We start from the raw sequence: 8,633 nt of genomic DNA, 5'->3' as shown, positions 1-8,633 counted from the left end.
GTTAAACAGTAAAAAGCACACATAAATATACAGATCAATGGAATTAGAACAGAAAGCCCAGGAACAGAAGCCCGTAGAAGTTGAAATTTAATTTATGATCAAGATGGTATATCAGATCAGTGGGAAAACAAGATGGGAACAATTTCATAGTTAATTAGGCCAAAAAACTATCAGATCCAAATCTTCAATCATGTATGTACAGCAGGAGAATTCCAAAAGAATTAATAATTTATATTAATATCTTAAAATAAAATATTAAAATGATAAGATCCTACAATTCTTTCAAGAAGAGAAGGCTGTTTGATGACTCATATTTCTGAAGCCATACAAAAGATGAATATAGTTTAACCATTTTTTTAAAAAATATGAAAAATGTTCAAAAAGTAAATAATAAAATGGGGGAAATATTTTCAACTCATATCACAAAATGCTTTACTTTTTCCTATTTATGAAGAGCTTCTAGAAAAGAGAAAACTCCATGAAAAAATTGAAGAATACAGATGGATGAATGCTATGCACTATGAATAAATAAATACAACAAAAGAAACACAATGACCCCTAAGCATGAGAAAGGTGTTCAGTATAACTCATATAAGAAAATGTAAATATGATACCATTTTTCACTATCAGATTAGCAAAAATCCAAAAATTAGAAAATGCAGTGTTATTAATGCATAAAGGGAACTAATACCCATATATATTAGGGAGAGAGGGTAAATGTTTATCTTTTATTGTATAAATGTTATATTTTATATGAAAAACATTATTATATAAAAATTCTATGTTTTATTTTTGTTATGTTTACTCCATACAAAAAGTAATTTTGTCAGATTGATCAAAATTATAAATATGCCTGTGCTTTTTTACCAAACAATTTTATTCCTGGCAAATTATTCTTCTCATACAGTTGTGCGAATTTGAATATATGCAAGTTTAATCGTGGTAGTAGATAATGGCAAAAGATCAGAAAAACTTAAATGTCCTTTGAAAGTGAAAGTGTTAGTCACTCAGTCGTGTCTGACTCTTTGCAACCCGATGAACTGTAGCCCACGAGGCTCCTCTGTCCATGGAATTCTCCAGGTAAGAGGACTGGAGTGGGTTGCCATTCCCTTCTCCAGGGGATCTTCCCAACCCAGGGATCAAACCCAGGTCTCCTGAATTGTAGGCTGATTCTTTACTGGATGAGCTGGTACCTCCATAGAATGCAATCAAATTATTTAAAAAGATTAAGGGTGATACCCATATACTAAATGAAGATACCCTAAAGTTATATTGCTAAGTGACAAAAGTATGTTGTTGAGGAATAACTTCTGTTTAAAAAAAAGAAAAAAATTAAAAATCTATAATTACTTTAGGACTTCCCTGGTGGCTCAGAAAGCAAAGAATCTGCCTGCAATGCAAAAGGCCCAGGTTCAATCCCTAGGTCGGGAAGATCCCCTGGAGAGCTTCCCCTGGAGAAGGGAATGGCTACCCACTCCAGTATTCTTGCCTAGAGAATTCCATGGACAGAGGAGTCTGGCAGGCTACAGTCTATGGGGTTGCAGAGAGTCAGACATGACTGAGCAACTGACACTTTCATAATTACTTTAACACACATTAAAAATAAATTGGGAAATATACAGATGAAGCAAATGTTAGTGTTTACTGATTTGCAGGAGAAATCTGACAAGGGAACCGGGAAGATGGCAAAAAGGATGAGAGGAAAAACTTTTGCCATATACTGTTTATGGTTTTTGGCTTTTGAATACCATGAATGTTAAAAAAAAACTTTTCATACTGTCAAATTATTTTGAAAATTTTCAGGAAGGATAAGTTATTAAAAATAGACAAAATAGTGAACAAGATAACTTCCCCTACTGAACATTAAAACACACTCTAAAAAGTCAACTGTACATCCAAAAAAAAAAAGCTGTATTGGCCCAACAAAACTAGGCATGACAATGGTAAAGAACATAGAGATGCACCTACACAGGCACAAAATATAGTATATGAGAGATATGATAAATGTCAGGAGAAAGGATGGATTATTCAATAAATGGTAATAAAATTGCTGCTGCTGCTATTGTTGCATCACTTCAGTTCTATCCCACTCTTTGAGACCTTATGGACTGTAGAGTCCTCCAGGCTCCTCTGTCCATGGGGATTCTCCAGGTAAGAATACTGGAATGGGTTGCCATGGCCTCCTCCAGGGGATCTTCCCAACCTGGGGACCAAACCTGTGTCTCTTATGTCTTCTGCATTGGCAAGCAGGTTCTTTATCACTAGCACCACCTGAAATTAACAGACAACAATTTAGGAAAAAATAGTACAGTTAGAGCCCAACTTAATACCATATTCCAATTCTAAATTCTAAACTAATTCTAAAAGTACAAAAGAAAAAATTAGACATTTTTGATAGCGGGCCCAGTGCAAAGAGAATTCTAGATATTGTTTATGAGGATGGGTTGATTATACTTGGAATCCATGCTCTAAAACCACTTAAAATGGTCTGTGAGTGAGCTTTCAGAGAAGAACCCTTTTTGAACCATCTCATTGTCAATGACCCAGAAGAGACAGCTAATTCAAATCAGCTCTTCACAGGCAGTTAAACAAACTTCTGTTGCTTATGCTGCAATCTGTTTTCTTCACTAAAAATTCACAGCTGTTCTCTGTTGTCAGTTTGAACTATCCAGCGGTAGCAGTTTTGATTATTCTTTTTAGATTTCATTCTGCTACAGGTACCTAAATGGTTCTTGGAATTGGCCCATCTTCTAGGTTGTGCTGCTGATCACAGAGTATTTTCCTAAAAGGGCTCTTGATTTGCCCTGAATGCCAAACCTAGATTCTCAGCACGAAATCATCTTTCTTCCACTCTTTTTTCCCAGCATCATGAATTTTTATTTTACTGCTAACTGCACTGCCTTTAAGTCTAACACTTTATCTTACATGTTAAACAAATGACTATAAAACATGAAAGTACTTTTATCTTAAGATTTATTTTCCCTTTCCTCTCTCTGCTCTCCTTCCTGTTTACCGAGGACTTTATATTCATCAGCTCTCAATCTATCAATTACACAAAAAGAAATTTGTGCAAACAAATATGGTATCTGGACATGCCAGGAATATTTCTTTTATTCTTTGTTTGTTTGATCCCTTGTTTACTTCTTTTAATAAAGCAGAGCTAGGGAGTGTAGATGGAATCAAAATATACCTGGGCTCAGTTCCTTATCTAGCTGTTATATAAGAGATCATCAATACCTTACTTAACTTTGCTAAGATTCAGGTTCTTCAACTGTCAACTAGGGATAACACTCGCCTCATATAATTGTTTTTAGGACTAAATAAATTTCACTGTAAAACTAGGTACCTTGGGCTTCTCCAATGGCTCAGCAGATAAAGAATCCCTCTGCAAAGCAGGAGACACAGGAGAAATGGGTTCAATCCCTGAGTTGAGAAGATCCCCTGAAGAAGGAAATGGCAACCCATTCCAGTATTCTTGCCTGAAAAAAATCCCACGGACAGAGGAGCCTGGTAGGCTACAGTTGACAGAGTTGCAAAGAATCGTGTACAACTGAGCGACTAAGCACAAGCACTAGATATCTTGATGCTAATGAAACATCTTAGCTGTTTATCTTATATTTTATATACCTAAAATTTTTGGCAATTATAAATATTGGTACTGTTCCCTGCAAAAGGATGATGTGAAAGGGAAGAGCAGCCTCAGCAATCTAACAGCCTCTGTGAGAATGCTTATCTGTTATTATGCAAAGATTGCTATCACCCTTTTGATATATGTCAGATGAATGCATCCTAGATCCTGAAAAAGTAATGATTTTCCCTGGTTGTTATTCCATGGGGAGACTTTCAGGCAGAGAAGCTGATGCCTTGCTCCCCAGGAAAGGATCTGCTTCAGGACTGTAAACCTGTGAGCAGAGATGCCCGTCCTGAAAGCACTTTGGTAACCTATGTAAGCTGAGCTTTAAATGTTTGTTGAATACAACTCTGACAACAGAGCAATTTCTCAAGATTAAGCAAAAGTTCAGACTTGGAAATCTAGACCTACATGGTCCATCCACCTAGTCAAAGTCGTTTATCCCAGTCCATCTAACTTCTGACTAAAGCAATGCCTAAACTTGGTGAGACAGGGGTTCCAAAACAGTGGAAACAGTGATAGACTTTATTTTGGGGGGCTCCAAAATCACTGCAGATAGTGACTGCAGCCATGAAATTAAAAGATGCTTACTCCTTGGAAGGAAAGTTATGACCAACCTAGACAGCATATTAAAAAGCAGAGACATTACTTTGCCAACAAAGGTCTGTCTAGTTAAGGCTATGGTTTTTCCAATAGTCATGTATGAATGTGAGAGTTGGACTGTAAAAAAAGCTGAGCACCGAAGGACTGATGCTTTTGAACTGTGGTGTTGGAGAAGACTCTTGCGAGTCCCTTGGACTTCAAGGAGATCCAACCAGTCTATCCTAAAGGAAATTAGTCCTGAATATTCACTGGAAGGACTGATGTTGAAACTGAAACTTCAACACTTTGGCCACCTGATGCGAAGAATTGACTCACTTGAAAAGACCCTGATGCTGGGAAAGATTGAAGGCAGGAGGAGAAGGGGACGACAGAGGATGAGATGATTGGAAAGCATCACGGACTCAATGGACATGAGTTTGAGTAAACTCTGGGAGTTTGTGATGGACAGGGAGGCCTGGTGTGCTGTAGTCCATGGGGTCGCAAAGAGTCAGACATGACTGAGCAACTGAACTGAACTGAACTGAAGAGGTTCCAAGAGCATGATGGACTCCAGAAACTGCCAGAGACCCATAATAAAGAAACATTGGCCAGGTAAGAATGATGCTTCTTTTGTGAGTGATGAGCAATAAGCAAGACACTTAGAGTTGGATTGGGACTGTATTGGGTATGGTGGATAATTGGTATAGATGCATTGATGTTTTCTTCCTCAGATTTCATCTGGTCAGAGTTAGAAAAGAGGGTATACCAATCCGAGGAGCTACAGAGAATGGAAAGGAATTTAAGGAAAGTAAGACAGTTCATTTCTTTTATATCCAGGGTGTTTCTATATCTTCTCATTTGAAGATTCATAGCAAAATGTAACAAAGGGGAACCAAATGATGTTGGAAGGAAGGAGAGAAATGCCTTTCCATGAGATCTCATCATGTGGTGTCCCCACTATCTTTGAACATGCCAAATGGAAAAGTCTTTGAAACAGAATTGAGAGTAATAGCAACAGGTTATGTGGTTTAGCAATGCTAATAGATTTTACTCTTTTTTTTTTTAATGTGGATGGTTTCTTGATACATTCTTTAGTGAATTTGTTACAAAATTGCTTCTGTTTTATGTTTTGCTTTATTTTTTTTGGGGGGGGCGGGGATAAGGCATGTGGGATCTTAGGTCCCGATCAGAGATCAAACTCTCACCCTCTGAGCTGGAAGGTGAAGTCCTAACCTTCAGACCCCAACAAAAAGTCCCTATAGATTTTACTCTTAATCTAAGGTGAGACTATTTCTGATTGAAGTCTTTAGGATATTTACTCAAAGAAAAGACAAAGAAAAAAGAGTTTTAAAGGCAGAGAACCCAATGGCTATCATCTCCTTAGACTCAACTTTTAAAATAAACTTCCTTATAATAGATTTATGGATTTAAATTTATAGAAATAGATTTAAATATACAGAGACTTTGCAATGATAGTACAAAGTTCCCATATATCCTGCACATAGTTTTGACTACTAATATCTTACATTGCTACAGTTATTTTGTCACAGCTAATGAATAAAAAATGCATTACTATTAACTAAGTTTCATATTTTCAATAGTTTTCTCTAATGACCTTTATTTTCCAGAATTTCATCTAGAACACCATATTACTTTTAGTTGTTATGTCTTCTTTGGCTTCTCTAGGCTATAATATTTTCTCAATTTCTTGTTTTTGATGACTTTGACAGTTATGTGGAGTACTGGTCAGATATTTTGTAGGAAGCTTCCTCAGTTGGAGTTTGTCTCATGTTTCTCTCATAATTTAGGGGAGAGAGACAACAGATGCCGTTCTTATCATATCATAGCAAGAATATATACTATCAAATCTACAAACATTAAATGCTGGAGAAGTTGTGGGGGAAACAGAAAGATCTCTCCTACACCGTTGGAGGGACTGTAAATTGGTGCAAACACTATGGACAACAGTATGGATGTTCCTTAAAAAGCTAAACATAGAACTACCATATTATCCTGTGATCCCACTCCTGGGCATATATCCAGAGAAAACCATAAATGTTCAAAAAGATACATACACCCCAATATTCATTGCAGCACTATTTACAATAGCCAAGACATGGAACCAACCTAAATGGCAACTGACAATGGAATGGATAAAGAATATGTGGTGTGTGTGTGTGCATATATATATGTATATATATACCCAGCAAAATATTACTCAGGCATAAGAAAGAATAAAATAATGCCATTTGCAGCAACATGGATGGGCCTAGACATGATCATACTAAGGGATGTAAGTAAGACAGAGAAGGACAAGCATCATTTGATATCACTTATATATGGAATCCAAAAAGCATTATATAAATGAAGTTATTTGCAAAACAGAAGAGTCTCACTAGATTTAGAAAAAAGATTTATTGTTACCAAAGGGAAAAAGTAGAGGGGGGATAACTTAGGAGTTTTGTATTAACATCTACATTTTGCTTACTATATATAAGACAGATAGTCAACAGGACCTACTGTGGAGCATGGGGAACTCTACTCAATGTCTTACAAGAAGTGATATGGGAAAAGAATCGGAAAAGGAATAGATGTACATGTATATGCATAACTGAACCACTTTGCTATGCACATGGAACTAACACAATACTATAAACCAACTATATTCTAATATAAAATAGAAATTTGGAAACAGAGTATAAATTATCAATTAGATCATCACTGCTGAGGTTAACCTTCATCACCTTTCTGAGGTATATTATCAGTTTTGCTATGTAAAGTTGTCCTTCTTTCACCTTTTTTCATATTATATTATTTAGAATTAAGCAAATAAACACAGTTCACACTTAAAAACTGAGGAGTTACACCTCACGCCTTTGAGGGGAGTGACTGCATACATTATTTGGAATTCTTCTGTATAAAAGGTTTATATCTTCTCTTCCATTTTCTTAGTTATATGACTATAGACTCATGAATATCTATTTTATGCTTTGGGTAATAATGTATTGCTACTCTTCTGTTGTTCTTCCAGTGACTCCGGGTTTGTCTATTAGGAGCGCTTTCAGTTGGCTCCTGTGTTCCTTTGACAAACACTCATTGCTTTGTTCTTAGGTTCCCTCATTACTTTTCGGCACTCAATATGCCCCAGGCTTATTTTGTATATTCCATGGCCCAGCAGGAGATTGGTTTTTAGCCTTGCATGTTATTCTAAGTTTTCCATAATGTATTTTCCTATACAGAATTAAACCATAACTTCAGAGAAACAATGTCTTTGCAGACTAGTTCTCACTAAATCTAGCCAAAGTAAAACAATGCCCTTCAGTATATTCAATGAAATGGAACATTGTGTCCAGTACATTTCGCTAACTCTCTGCTAACTCTCTGCTTGCATGGGCTATGTCTACTACTACTGCTACTGCTGAGTCACTTCAGTCGTGTCTGACTCTGTGCGACCCCATCCCTGGGTCTAGACCAGGGATGTCTTCAAATTCTCCTTGCCTGCTAGGTAAAGACAATACAATTCAAGGTCCCTAAGATACTGGGAAATATTTCTTACCAAAAGAAGCAAAGAAAACAAAAGATACAACAAAAGGAAAAGACATTTTTAAAAAGTGAAGGAAAATATGAAGCCAAGAAAATGGGCAAAGATTAAAAATATTCAGAGAGGCTTGACAAAATCAATGGTGTGGGAAAGGATAAAGCCAGATATGGGCAGAGTATCCACAGATATGTGAGTAGTGGGGAAAGCGAGCAATGGGTGACACCATTAAGCAAATGTGTCTGTTGTAGAGATCTTGCAACTTTTATGGGATGATGGGTGCCAGATAGAGAAAGCATTGATTTTAGAGGTCAATTTTTAAATCTTGGATTTTACTCTTCTGAAACTTTCTTGGTACTCTTACATCAACTATAGATCCAAAACTATAGCACTTGACTAACAAAAATTTCATTTTACTGCCTAAGTATTCAATGGCTACCCATCCTTGGCATCACCAACTCAATGGACATGAGTTTGAGCAACTCTGGGAGTTGGTGATGGACAGGGAAGCCAGGCATGCTGCAGTCCATGGGGTCACAAAGAGTCAGACATGACAGAGCGACTGAACTGATCTGACTAACTGACTGACCCATCCCTGGGGAGGACTCTTTCTAGACACTGTGAATATAGCAGTGAAAGAAATAAACTATTGGCATTTGAGAAACTTACTTCTAGTTGGGAGACATAAGATAATAATACTAATAACAAAAGAAAAAGTATTCAATGGTGGTTACAAGCACTAAAACGAAAAAAAAAAAAGAAATGGAGAAATGAAGATAAAGTGATAGAATAGAGGATGCAAATTCCACTGTAAAGTAGACAGAGATATATTTGTAAGAGCTATTATAGTAGAAATCTGAGGAAGTGAGTGAGTAAAATATG

Source organism: Cervus elaphus, chromosome 28, assembly GCF_910594005.1.
Source record: "Cervus elaphus chromosome 28, mCerEla1.1, whole genome shotgun sequence".
Taxonomy (NCBI): domain Eukaryota; kingdom Metazoa; phylum Chordata; class Mammalia; order Artiodactyla; family Cervidae; genus Cervus; species Cervus elaphus.
This window is presented reverse-complemented; position numbering follows the sequence as displayed.